We start from the raw sequence: 14,542 nt of genomic DNA, 5'->3' as shown, positions 1-14,542 counted from the left end.
GCTCACTGTCGTCTGCTTCCTGCACAACCAGTCAAACAGACAGTGGTTGTACATGTAGCACACTCCAGAAGTGCTTGTACCATCCGTGGTGTCACTTCCAAAACTTGCATCTGCAAAGATTTCAAGACCTCCAGTCTTCTGACTGGTGAACCTCAGCCTGTAGTGCAAAGTCCCTTTCAAATAGCAGGCTATGCGCTTCAGAGCTTTCCAATCCTGAACAGTAGGATTGTTGGCATGTCTGCTAAGCAGGTTACAGCTTACAGCTATGTCAGGTCTTGAGCATCTAGCAATGAAATTCAACTTGCCTAGAATGCATCTGTACAGCGTTGTGTCAGAAAACGCTTCAGCAGTACTGTCTACCTGGTAACCTGTCACCATCGGTGTGTCTGCTGGGTTTGCATCAATCAAATTCAACCTGGTTAATACATCAGCAATTTTCTGTGTTTGGTGTACCAGAAAATTACCTGCTTGGTCCCTCTCCACCTGCAGAGAAAGATAGTTGGATACCTCACCAAGATCCTTCATGTCAAAGTGCTCCTTCAGCTGAGCTAGGGTGCTTTGGTACAAAGCCTGATTCTTCCAAAACATCAGAAGATCATCAACAAAACATAAACAATACAGTTTGTTTTGCCCCTCCTTCTTGACAAACACACATGGATCAGCTTTGCCCTGGTGAAAACCTAGAGAAAGCAATGTCTAAGTGAGTTTCGTGTTCCAACACCTAGCACTCTGCTTGAGACCATATAAGGATTTCCGCAGTTTACAGACCATTCCCTTCTGTATCTGCATTCCATCAAGTGGAAGCATGTACAGCTCCTCCCCCAAAATCCCGTACAAAAAAGCTGTATTAATGTCATGATGGGAAACATGCAGTTTCTCCTCTGCAGCTAGAATCATAGAATCATAGAGTTGGAAGAGACCACAAGGGCCATCGAGTCCAACCCCCTGCCAAGCAGGAAACACCATCAGAGCACTCCTGACATATGGTTGTCAAGCCTCTGCTTAAAGACCTCCAAAGAAGGAGACTCCACCACACTCCTTGGCAGCAAATTCCACTGTCGAACAGCTCTTACTGTCAGGAAGTTCTTCCTAATGTTTAGGTGGAATCTTCTTTCTTGTAGTTTGGATCCATTGCTCTGTGTCCGCTTCTCTGGAGCAGCAGAAAACAACCTTTCTCCCTCCTCTATGTGACATCCTTTTATATATTTGAACATGGCTATCATATCACCCCTTAACCTCCTCTTCTCCAGGCTAAACATGCCCAGCTCTCTTAGCCGTTCCTCATAAGGCATCGTTTCCAGGCCTTTGACCATTTTGGTTGCCCTCCTCTGGACACGTTCCAGTTTGTCAGTGTCCTCCTTGAACTGTGGTGCCCAGAACTGGACACAGTACTCCAGGTGAGGTCTGACCAGAGCAGAATACAGTGGCACTATTACTTCCCTTGATCTAGATGCTATACTCCTATTGATGCAGCCCAGAATTGCATTGGCTTTTTTAGCTGCCGCGTCACACTGTTGGCTCATGTCAAGTTTGTGATCAACCAAGACTCCTAGATCCTTTTCACATGTACTGCTCTCAAGCCAGGTGTCCCCCATCTTGTATTTGTGCCTCTCATTTTTTTTTGCCCCAGTGCAATACTTTACATTTCTCCCTGTTAAAATTCATCTTGTTTGTTTTGGCCCAGTTCTCTAATCTGTCAAGGTCGTTTTGAAGTGTGATCCTGTCCTCTGGGGTGTTAGCCACCCCTCCCAATTTGGTGTCATCTGCAAATTTGATCAGGATGCCCTTGAGTCCATCATCCAAGTCGTTGATAAAGATGTTGAATAAGACCGGGCCCAAGACAGAACCCTGTGGCACCCCACTAGTCACTCTTCTCCAGGATGAAGAGGAACCATTGATGAGCACCCTTTGGGTTTGGTCAGTCAGCCAGTTACAAATCCACTGAGTGGTAGCATAGTCAAGACCACATTTTACCAGCTTCTTTACAAGAATATCATGAGGCACCTTGTCAAATGCCTTGCTGAAATCAAGGTAGGCTACGTCCACTGCGTTCCCTTCATCTACCAGGCTTGTAATTCTGTCAAAAAACGAGATCAGGTTAGTCTGACATGACTTATTTTTCAGAAATCCATGCTGACTATTGGTGATCACAGCATTCCTTTCTAGGTGCTCACAGACTGTTTGCTTAATGATCTGCTCCAGAATCTTCCCTGGTATTGATGTCAGACTGACTGGGCGGTAATTATTTGGGTCCTCTCTTTCCCCCTTTTTGAAAATAGGGACAACATTTGCCCTCCTCCAGTCTGCCGGGACTTCGCCTGTTCTCCAGGAATTCTCAAAGATGACTGCCAGTGGTTCTGAGATCACATCTGCCAGTTCTTTTAATACTCTTGGATGCAGTTCATCTGGCCCTGGAGACTTGAATACATCTAAACTAGCCAAGTATTCTTGTACTATCTCCTTAGTTATTCTGGGCTGTGTTTCCTTTGCTGAATCATTTGCTCCAAATTCTTCAGGTCGGGCATTGTTTTCTTTATCGGAGAAGACTGAGGCAAAGAAGGCATCGAGGAGTTCAGCTCTTTCTGTGTCCCCTGTTTGCATTTCACCATCTTCTCCTCTGAGTGACCCCACTGTTTCTTTGTTCTTCCTTTTGCTACGGACATACCCATAAAAGCCTTTTTTGTTGCTTTTAACCTCTATAGCAAGCCTGAGTTCATTCTGTGCTTTAGCTTTTCTGACTTTGTGTCTACACGTGCTGGCTATTTGTTTGAATTCCTCTTTGGTGGTTTCCCCCCTTTTCCATTTTTTGTACACATCCTTTTTTAATCTTAACTCAGTTAAAAGTTCTTTAGATAGCCACCCTGGCTTCTTTAGGCACCTTCCATGTTTCTGTCTCATTGGTATTGCCTGACGTTGTGCTTTTAGTATCTCCCTCTTAACAAACTCCCAGCCATCATGAACTCCCTTTCCTTTTAGTATTACTGTCCATGGGATCTCACCCAGCACTTCCCTAAGTTTTATGAAGTCAGCTTTCTTAAAGTCAAGAAATTGAGTCCTAGTATGCTTGGCTGCTCCTTTCCGCTGTATAGTAAACTTCAGAAGAGCATGATCACTCGCGCCTAATGATCCTTCCACTTCTACCCCACTAACCAGGTCATCAACATTGGTTAGGACCAGATCTAAAATGGCTGTTCCTCTTGTTGCTTCTCCCACTTTCTGGACAATGAAGTTGTCTGCAAGGCCAGTGAGGAATCTGTTTGACCTCATGCTCTTGGCTGAGTTTGACATCCAACAAATATCTGGGTAATTGAAGTCCCCCATTACTACTATCTCCCTTCCTTTAGCATGCTTGGCCATCTGTTCCAGGAAGGCCTCATCTATGTCCTCTGTTTGGCTTGGGGATCTATAGTAAACTCCCACAATGAGGTCACTGTTATTCTTCTCTCCCTTAATTTTGACCCAAATGCTTTGGCTTTGAGGTTCTAAATCTTGGATCTCTTCACAGGTATACACATCCCTGACATATAACGCCACTCCTCCTCCTTTCTTGTCTGGTCTGTTTCTCTGAAATAGATTGTATCCCCCCATTATTACATTCCAATCGTGGGACTTATCCCACCAGGTTTCAGTGATGCCTATTATGTCATATTTAGTTTGCTGTACCAAGAGCTCAAGCTCATCTTGTTTATTTCCCATGCTTTGCGCATTAGTGTACAGACATTGAAGTCCATTAATCCTTCCCCCGTGACTCTTATTTAAGGATTTTTTCCTCCCACCACTAGGTCTGTGTGCTGTTTGCTCCATTTGGTCTATGACATTTGGATGATCATCTTCATCAATTGATAGACTCCTACCTTCAGGAGCACTGTCTCCCTCCCCCACATTAGTCAGTTTAAAGCCCTCCTGATGAGGTTTCTGAGATTTTTGGCAAAAACATTTCTCCCAACCGTTGTGAGGTGCAGCCCATCGCTTGCCAGAAGTCCATCTTCAAGAAACTGCAGTCCGTGATCTAAGAATCCAAACCGTTCCTGTTTACACCATTTGCGAAGCCAGCTGTTCACTTCCACTATTTTCCCCTCTCTCCCTGGGCCACGTCGTTCAACTGGGAGGACAGATGAGATGACAATTTGTGCATTTAATTGCTTCAATTTCCTGCCCAGAGCCTCGTAGTCTCTTTTGATCTTCTGGAGGCTATTGCTTGCAGTGTCATTGGTTCCCACATGAACCAAGAGGAAGGGGTATTTGTCAGTGGGTTTTATGATTCCTTGCAGTCGTTCAGTTACATCTTGGATCTTAGCCCCGGGGAGACAGCACACTTCCCGAGACATCTTGTCAGGCCCACAGATCACTGCTTCTGTTCCCCTCAGTAGGGAATCCCCTATCACCACTACACGCCTCCTCTTAGGTTTGGTCGGGGTTCTTCCGTGAGCTGTCCGCTCCAAGGTCGCCTGCACATTCCCTGAGGACTGACTTTGCTGCTCGTCTTCATATACCTGATCGACTGTAATGAGGGAGAGCTCCTCAAATGGAGTCTGCTCTTCGTCTTCCATGCTAGGGGAGAGGACCTCAAAGCGATTGTGTATTTCTAAACAATCAGAGCGAACCCTGGGCCTCCTACTTCTTTGAGTCACGTTTCTCCATATATCTGGCTCCTGTGTTGGTGAACTAGCGTCCTTCTCAGGGGAGTCCCCTGTCTCCTCCTTGGTGGAGACGGTGTGCTCTGTTGCTTCCAAGAAGAGCTCCAGCTCTCTAATTCTTTGGAGCGTAGCTACACGTTCCTCCAGTTGCTGGACTTTGTCTTTTAAGAGGGCAATCAACATGCAATTGCTGCAGGTAAAGCTGCCTGCAACCTTTGGCAAGATGGCAAACATTGCGCAGGAACCGCAGGCGACTGCAGCTGTTCCCTCCCCCTCCATCTTGAGAACGTGTCGTTGGGGGTGGCTACAGCGGTCCTCCATCATAAAAAGCGTGAAGACAGGAAAAATAACTCCCCCCACAAAAAAAACCTAGGTCTCCCCCAACAAACGTTTGAGACTAGCTCCCCTAAATCTAAAAGATGGATAAAACTGCGCGCGCCACTAGGCGCGCGCCGCTGCCCTGCAAGCTCTGATAAGCTCCTCCCACAGCTAATCACCTGCCTCAACAGAAACCCTGCCCCCTCTGACCTTTGCACAGGGAGAGCAGCCAATCAGCCACAAAGAAACACACACACAAGAAAACCCTTTTTGCTCCTTCTTCAACTGCTGCCCTGCAAGCTCTGATAAGCTCCTCCCACAGCTAATCACCTGCCTCAACAGAAACCCTGCCCCCTCTGACCTTTGCACAGGGAGAGCAGCCAATCAGCCACAAAGAAACACACACACACACACACACACAAGAAAACCCTTTTTGCTCCTTCCTATCTTGAGCATCAGCCGAATGCTCTCATATTTGACTGCGGGTGAGTAAGTCTCGTGGTTATCCTGTCCTGGTACCTGTGAAAAACCTCTGGCAACCAATCTGGCTTTGTGTCTAACAACCTTGCCATTCTGGTCTGTCTTGGCCTTGAAGACCCATTTGCTGCCAACCAGTCTCATTCCTGGGACTACCGGTACCAACTCCCAAGTTTGGTTCCTATTCAAGGACTCAACTTCAGCCTTCATGGCATTAAGCCAAGGCTCAGCATCTTTAGAGGTTAACTCCTGAACCTCTTTGAAGCTTGAAGGTTCCCACACCTTCTCTGAGCTACTAAGAACAGCAGTTGCTGTCTTAGCAAACTCATCAGCAAATCTCTTTGGAGGTCTGCCCTTTGTGGCTCTTTCAGATCTGCGTACTAGACGCAAGTCTTCTGGACTCATCTCCTTCTTAGGAGAAAAGTGACCAATGGTGAGCAGTGGTTCTTCCAGTTCATTGTCAGACGCATCAGATGGTCTGACTGAAGCCTTTGCGCTCTTGTAGTCTGCTGTGTCATCACTGTCACTGACATCAGCAGCAGCGCCGCCCACTGAACTGGAATCCGAACTCTGATCATCATCGTCATCATCATCCTCAGCAGCTTCCTCAGCTTTAGCTGCTTCTTTGACATCACCTTCATCCTCCTCTGGGTAACTCTGGAAAATTCCCACATTTTCCCCCCACTTAGGATTGTACTCAACACTCTTTGTGAACTTAATGGACTTAGAGTTGGTCATCCATACCCTGTATGCACCTTTTTCGTACCCCATGAACAAACCATGTGCCCCACGCTTCCCAAGCTTGTTGCTCTGTGGGGTGTGTACCCACATGTCAGAACCAAAGATTCTCATGTGTTTGATGTTGGGTTTCTTACCAAACATCTTCTCATAGGGGGTACAACCAATAGGTGATGACAATCTGTGATTATAAGTGTAAGCAAAATTCGACAGAGCCTCCCCCCAATACTTATCAGGGAGATTGGCATCATGCAACAATGTTTTCATTCCTTGCAGCAACATTTGATTTGCTCGCTCCGCAAGCCCATTCATCCATGGCGATCTAGGCGTTGACAAGTCATGCTGGATTCCCTTCTCAGTCAGGAAAGCTTCAAACTGCTGAGAAGTGAACTCCCTGCCTCGATCAGTAAACAGACAGCCAATGCGTTTACCGTGAACATTCTCCAACCAAGCACAGAATGCCTTGAACTTAGGAAACGCTTGCGATTTCTGCTCGAGCATAAACACATGAATGTACCTGGAAAAAGAATCAATTAGAACCATGAAGTACCTTGCTCCACCCAAAGAGGGCGCAAGTGGACCAACTAGGTCTGCGTGCACTAGCTGGTAGGGTTTGGAAGCCTGCCTGCTAGACTCCTTGCCTTTTGGAGCAACCTTCACCTTGTTCTCTGCACAAGATACACATTTCATGTGAAACTTACAGGATTTGATGTTCAAACCCTCAACCATCTCTGGCATCTTGGCCAGTGCCTTCCAAGAGAGGTGACAAAACCTTCGATGTGCATCGTGAATGCATCCTGCATGAAGAACTTTGTTAGTTTGTGCAACACAACAAGAATCAACATTAGATACAACAGCAGCACTGTCGTCATAAGTTATACAGAACAAGCCATCCATAAACTTTGCATGCAAAATGTCCTCTTTGCCTTTTCTGATGACACAAACGCTCCTCTTGAAGGAAATCTCAAAACCACACCCAGTCAGCTGTGGGACACTGAGCAAATTGTCTGCAGCGCCTGGAACATAAAGTACATCTTTGATGGTAGTGTGCAGACTTGCCAGTCTCACAGTCCCTTCTCCTGCGATCCACAACGTCTTTCCGTCAGCCAGGTGGATCTCACCTTCTTGAGGCTTGAAGGAGATAAAGAGATGGCGGTCTTTTGAGACATGGCGGGTACTCCCTGAATCAACAACAAACCTGGCTTTGGCCTTTGGAGCAGCCTTTGCAGCAAGCAAAACCTTGTTTTCCACCGGCGTGGGCTTTTGCAGCTTGCCCCCCTGCTCCTGGCCATCAGACTTGCCTTTAGCCTTTGGTGAAGCTGTGCCAGCAAACAAAGCCTTGTTTTCCACTGGCGTGGGCTTTTGCAGCTTGACCCCCTGCTCCTGGCCATCAGACTTGCCTTTAGCCTTTGGTGAAGCTGTGCCAGCAAACAAAGCCTTGTTTTCCTCTGGCGTGGGCTCTTCACCCTCCCTCTGCTTCTGGCCATCTGCAGGTGTCTGCCTCTGTTTACCTTTGCCCTTCTGGCCTCTGCAAAGGCGATGACCTTGGTTCTCACGAGAAACAGAGTTCTCAGCTGCCAACTCCTTGGCTCCCCCTGGAGGCTGGAATGCTGCCTGGGATGACATCACAGTCAGCTCCCCCTGCAGCTTGCAACCGGTGCCCTCGGCATCCCTGCATTCACTCGCATTCTGGGAAACAGCCAGGACCTCCGATGCAGTCAAACTCTGGGCTGGGATGACTGGCAGATGGGCTACTTTCAAAGCATTCCACATCTTACGTGCAGTCACATTGCCAGCTAACGTTTTAATTTCCTCCAGAGAGACGGACAAGACTATTACGTCAATGGCCTTCGAATTTTCAGCCTTCCATCTATCTGTCAGAGGAACTGGAGGGGCCTCACACACAGTATGCCACACTCCAAACTGACGCAGCAAACTCTCACACCATTTTGCCCAGGTCTGATAGTTGTGCCGATTTAACTTTGGGCACTCAGCAGCTTCAGAAGCTTGGATGAACTCCATTCCAGCTTTTTATTTGAGCCGGGAGTCTTATTCACTTCAGAGATGTCTTATCTCGGCAGCTCATTAATCACGAAGCCTTTGGCGCGTCTTCCAGATCCATTAGTCTGCCGGAGTTCAAAGGCCCTTGCCGCGGCAAACAGAAAAGCCTCACTTTCGCTTTTCTTCCACATACCTTTCAGCAGTCTGCCGCAGTCTTACTCTCCTGTAAGTGCTGTGAATCTGGGCCCGAAACCTGTTGTTGGGATACTACCAGGGAGATAAAGTCCATCATGGCCCCCAAGCCGGCTACCGGACGATCCATCGACCTCCCGTAGTCACGCAGTATCAGCTATTAGCGACATGAGTTTCTAGAAGATTTCTTGCCACATTCCAGAGCTCATGCACACTCTATCAGCAGATAATGCACAGCCAAAAGTTGCACTCAGGAGAGCATTATTTACAAGTTTATTCAGCGTTGATCAGAACACAGAAAAACATGACTGCCTGCTTTAGTGTCTACGACACAGAGAGAGAAAACGAAAGCAACAGAAAACATAAACATCCTGTGAACAGGAAATACGCAGACTCTGTGACTCACAGCCTGCTCCCTTTTAAGGTGGAACGGAAATATCCTAACAGGTACATCCTGTCTAATTTTCTATTTTCCTTTCGGCATCTGTCTGTTTTTGGTTGAGCAAAGAAATGACTGAGCTTGGAGATGGAGCGGATTCCATGACTGAGCCAAATTAAATCCATCCCTGGAAAGAGCCAGGCTTTTTGAATCTCCGGGTCCCATAAATACGTTAGCTAATACCAGCCAAAAAAGGCAGTAACTCCCTTCCCTTCTTCCTCTTCCACAAGCAGTCATTTGCATTGTTCAATCATTTCGGACTCAATTTCTTTCTCAGGCTAGGATTATTATTATTATTATTATTATTATTATTATTAAAGATATCAGGAAACTTGATGAGGAACTAAGGGGAAAGACAGTGTTGACCCGGAGTAGTTACAAAATGCATGTTCTCTCCCCGAGTGCCACAGACCCTCCTCCAAAGAGAGCTTCTCTAAAGAAAGCACAAGCAAAAATTACTCAATTTTACGTGAATAAGGAAAACAAGGAGGTGGCTAAGAAACAGCAGGAGCCAGATCCTATTACTGACCTTATAGGATCTCTCAGCAGCTCTAAGGATGAGCAGAAAGAGGTTTTGGGCCGAGGCAGCTCAACTGCTAAGTCATCTCTGGCACTGAGACCAGGAGCTCAAGCGACTCAAGCCCAAATCCAGGCTAAACAAGTAGAGGAACTAATCTGAAAGCAAAATTCAAAATTAAAGCAAGTATAAAAGACTGCTACTCCCAAACTTCTGGGACAAAAGAGGGATTATCAGTCTTTGGTGGCTTGTAGTACTAACAGAGGACATGGAGCGCATAAAATCCTTTTTGGCTGACTGTAATAAAGTTCTTATCATCCTGATAGGTACTTGTAAAACCTTCTGAATAAAATCTAGCAGAGTCTGTGGAACCAGATAATACAACAATATCTCTTTCCCTACCATTAAAAATAGATCAATAAGGGAGGTTTGATTCGTCCACATGGCAAAAGGAGGTCTAAAAGTACAAAGAAGAGCAAAAACGTTAAAAATTAAAAAAAATAGTGCAATATTAAAAAGTTGACTTTAAAAAGCTTTTTAACCTCTTGCTCTGGGTCCAGACAGAACACTAAGAAGCTTGAACTGTACTAGAATCTGCACACCAGATCCCTATATCAATATGAAATGATATGCAAGGTTATCAAATGGTCTGATGTCCTGTCAAAAGCCAAAACCAAACCAACTAGGGAGAGGGTTTTCATAAAAAGGAATTAGAAATGGGTGCTGTCTCAAAATAAGCTACTTCTCTCAAGCTACCCTAAGCCTTTGGAAATCTTGTCACAAGAGGAGCGTAAAGTTTGTGAAGATGGTGTATAAGCACAGAGAATATCTATGGAGGAGTGGTGTATCAGTCTCAAGATTATTCCAAAATGTGGCATCACCAGCTCCTCTGCTTCCACATACAGCAACACCTCCAAAAAGTCCTCGATCCAAGGCAGACTATTATCCTTTAGTTGACATATACTCTGCAGGTGACAATCCTGACTAGCCAGCTGACCTGGACCCCAAGGAACCCCATAACTCAGACAGCCCTGGGTCCTTGCACTTGAGAAATCTAGGGAAGGACCTACTTGACAGAACTGAAAAGAATGGATTACATGCCTTCTGTGCTCTGCCATAAGAAGCCCAGAATGAAATATTCTCCAGATTGGACCTCTGACGTTCCTGCCTAATAAGTTTGAAGAAGGAACACAAGGGCTCATGCAAGTAGAATTTGACCCTTTGTGCTCCAGATCCAGCCCACCAGATATTCCAGCATGAGTTGAATTTATGGGCTGAAAAGCCACCTCCCCCCACCAGCAGGTTAATGAACCCTCTTTCCTACCAATTCCTACCCTTTCTTTATATATTTATATCATGTTTGAAACATAAATGATTTGGCAACCCCCCCCCCCCCGAATGCTAACAAACTGATAAACAACAAGAGGAGATAAAAGAGAATGGGATTATACTTATGGATTACAACGAAAATGGGAACTATGTGAGAAAACTGAAATGGATTTAAAGCATCGAACTTTCACTGTATTGCTATGGAAGGAAATGGAGTTTGAGCTTTGATGACCATCCAAGGCTTGGGGACAGGATGGTGACTGGTTTTGGCACCAAGTTCTCTCCATAAGCCCCAGTGAGTTCAATGGGATCTACTCTCAGGTCATTACTGTGCAGAACATGTCAGCCTTACGAAGTGGGGTGAGGAGCAAACAGAGGAAATTGCAACCACTGGAGAGGATTAGAAATGGGGCTTCTGTTGGGAAGGGGCTGCCCCATTTGTGCTTCTCCAGGAGCAGGAGAATATCTAGGGCAGGAGAAAGAGACGGATCCTGCAAACCTAGTGAGGATGGAAGGAGGAAGATGGATGGATGACCTGGTCGGGTTGTCTCCTGCATCCCTCCCCACAACATCTGAGCGTTCCCTCCCAGGGACCTCCGAGAGATCTGGTGAGTTCCAGGGGAGGGAAGATGGGGACGTGGAGGGATGGAGCCAGAGAGGTATTGGGGCTTCCTCAGCTTGGGGGTGGGGGGAGGCAGGCAGGCGGATGGAGATGGAGAAGGGGAGCACCTTTTCGGGCTCCCCCACCTACCTGCCTGCCTGCCTGCTCCTTTGTCATCTGCGGGCAATTTGAGCTAGGAATAGATCACAGCTCCCCGGCCAACACGATGTATTGGCAGCTCAAAATGTCTAAAACCAGTTCTGTGATCTGAATGCCCTGCCAATGTCAAACACTGATCCATGCGCAGCACTAGAACCCACGGCTTTTTTAAAAAAATTGGTTTTCCCTTTTGTATTACAATACAGATGTACCAAAGCCAAACCATTTCCTTCCCATCCCCCCATACATTTACATTTCAATTTCCTCAATCCATCATATTATCCTTTTCTCCCTCCTCCCACTTCCCTCCGCCCCCACTCGATTTCCTCCACATTATACAATTTACAATAATCTTTGCATTCTACAATCTTCTCAAATCTTCATATTCTTATTATCTTTCCTTACTAATTTTTCTTCCATCCAGTACTTCACATTTTAATCTAGGCATATTAGCGTATCTTTCCTTGAGCAATATTTTGCCATATATTCATCAAAACATTTCCACTTGTTGTCAAGTCTCTGCTTAAAGACCTCCAAAGAAGGAGACTCCACCACACTCCTTGGCAGCAAATTCCACTGTCGAACAGCTCTTACTGTCAGGAAGTTCTTCCTAATGTTTAGGTGGAATCTTCTTTCTTGTAGTTTGGATCCTTATAGCAGTTAATTTTGCCCGAATTAAATATTCATTTAGTTTACAAATCCATTCCTCCTTTGTGGGTATAGTTTGTGACTTCCACCGAGCAGCAATCACTATTCTAGCAGCTGCACTTGTGGACTGTAATGGCGTCCGCCACACTTTCCTGTGCCAACTCTCCGTGCCAACTGTGAGCCTTAAGCTGTCTTCCTGGCTCCAAGCCGAGTTTTGCAGCAGCGGTCGTGCCTTGGGTGGGTGATAAATCCAAGGCTGTACGCAGGCTTCTTGCTCATCTAAGAAGTCTTTAATCATTGTACAGAAAAACATCATAAATTAACCCGGAGATCGAGCGGACATCTCCTCGGCTGGACAGCTAAAAACGAAAGTAACTCCCACACAAAGAAAGATTCCCGCATGGGAACAAAACCACGCCTCAGAATGTGAGACGTCACACAGAACTGTTTAACCCTGTAAGTTCTGATTCTCCTCACAGTACTTGCATATAGAAAAATTCTCTCCCCTCCCCCCGTGGTATCTCTTCATCTATCACTGCAAGGAGATATGTCTCTGGTTTCTTTGTTATTGATATTTTCAACATCTTCTTTAGTTCTTCGTGTACTACTATCCCAAATTTCTTAATTTCCTCACACCTCCACCACATATGTATTGTTGTTCCTATTTCTCCACCACATCTGCAACAGAGGTTGGATTTCAATTTGTATATCTTTGCCAGCTTAACTGGCGTTAAGTACCACCTATAGAACATCTTTACAAAATTTTCTTTAATTGAATATGAGGCAGTAAATCGTATATCCTCTCGCCAGAGTTTCTCCCATTGCTCTAGATAGATAGTATGTCCGAGATCCTGAGACCATTTAATCATTTTTTCTTTCACTTCTTCCTCTATCAATTCCCAGTCCAATATAAGATTATAGATTTGGATAACAATTTCTTGTTAATCTGTATCACTGTGATGTTAAATTTTGAATCCTCTTTTGCAAATCCTTTCTTTTGATCCGAGTTGAGGTTTCAAAATTTATTGATATTCTTCATAGTTAGATCTATACCCAAATATTTTGCTTTCTTAACAATCTGTAAGCCAACCTTTTCCTGAAGTTCTTTTTGCTCTTGTTCTTGCATATTTTTTTACGATAAGTTTTGTCTTTTCCATATTCATTTTAAAGCCAGACACCTTGCCAAAATCATATATTATCTTTATTGCTTCAGCGATACTTGCTTCTGGTTCTTCTGTTGTTAACAAAATATCATCTGCAAAGGTCCTGATCTTATAAACCTCTTTTCCCAATGTTATTCCTATGATCTCTTTGTCTTTCCTTATTTCCGACAACAATATTTCTAATGTCAATCTAAAAAGTAAAGGTGAGAGAGGACATCCTTGTCTGGTGCCCTTCTGCACTGGAGAGCATTCTGTCTTGACACTATTCATTATTAGACTAGCCTGCTGCTTCTCATAAATTGCATTTATACCTCTGCAATAATTGTCACCCAATGATGCTAGTTCCAATACTTTCTGTAGGACTACCCTTGATAAATTATCAAAAGCCTTCTCGGCGTCTATTAGGATAAACGCTGTTCTTTGAGTTGGTCTTAATTCTAAATATTCCAATAAATCAACATTTTATCATATGTGGTGGGATTGTAATGTAATGTAAAATTTGAGAAATGATATGCAACGCATTGAAGAAAATGTTCCATTTAACATTTGTTTAAAAACCTGAGGCATTTTTGTTGGGGATTGTAGAGAAAGATCTGCCTAAAAAGCTGAAAAACATCTTCATGTATGCGCCAATGGCCGCGAGAGTTCTGGTAGCACAAGGATGGAAGACTGAAGAAACCCCAACTAAAGAATCATGGCAAGAAAAATTGATGGACTATGCAGAACTGGCAAAATTGGCATACAAGCTACGGGACAAGAATAACTGTGACTTTAAGGATGAATGGGAACCCTTGACAAAGTATTTGAAGACGCAACAAAGCGAACCAGACTCCTTGGCAGATTTTGAATAAACATTCACAAACCTTTTATTGATAATAATCAGCAAAATAGTTTGAGGATCTATACAACTTTGTAACATGCAGAAAACAGCATTCTTAGAGATACCAAAGCCTGGAACTGAGGGAAGTCGGGGGGTGGGTGGGTTTTGTGTGGGAGAGGGGAGGCAGGAAAAATGGGGGGGGGGGACAAGGATGATATGTTTTTGGATAATATGTCTTGTTATAATTTTGAATTAAAAAAAAGAAACCAGAAAAAAACATATAAAAGCCAAGCAATATGTCAGTTAATACCTGCCAACTAAGGAAGTGAAACCTATAGTAAGGCCTCACATTTAATTCCCTTCAGTTCGTCCTCTATCACAAGCATTCATTTACTTTGTTCAATGATCTGGAGCTCCCATTTCTTCCTGAGGCTCTAATTCACTTCTCTCTTCATTGCAGATGGTGATAAATTTGAAGGGAAGAACAAGGGGGAGCACAACAG

The 14,542-nt window shown here is 44.8% G+C and overlaps 1 protein-coding gene across 1 annotated transcript in view; it reads left to right on the top strand.

Moving 5' to 3' along the window:
* Nucleotides 1–9,360: 9,360 nt before the first annotated feature.
* LOC308466018 (uncharacterized protein) overlaps nucleotides 9,361–14,542 on the top strand; it is a 33,825-nt gene continuing 28,643 nt past the window's right edge. Inside the window, exon 1 of the mRNA XM_080986558.1 lies at nucleotides 9,361–9,463. The gene's annotated coding sequence lies outside the window, so the exon portion shown is untranslated. The remainder of the gene's footprint in view (nucleotides 9,464–14,542) is intronic.

This window comes from Podarcis pityusensis (assembly GCF_964106645.2).
Source record: "Podarcis pityusensis genome assembly, chromosome: 2".
In the NCBI taxonomy this organism is placed as follows: domain Eukaryota; kingdom Metazoa; phylum Chordata; class Lepidosauria; order Squamata; family Lacertidae; genus Podarcis; species Podarcis pityusensis.
Note: the sequence above shows the minus strand (reverse complement) of the source record. Positions and strands in the feature narration are given on the sequence as shown.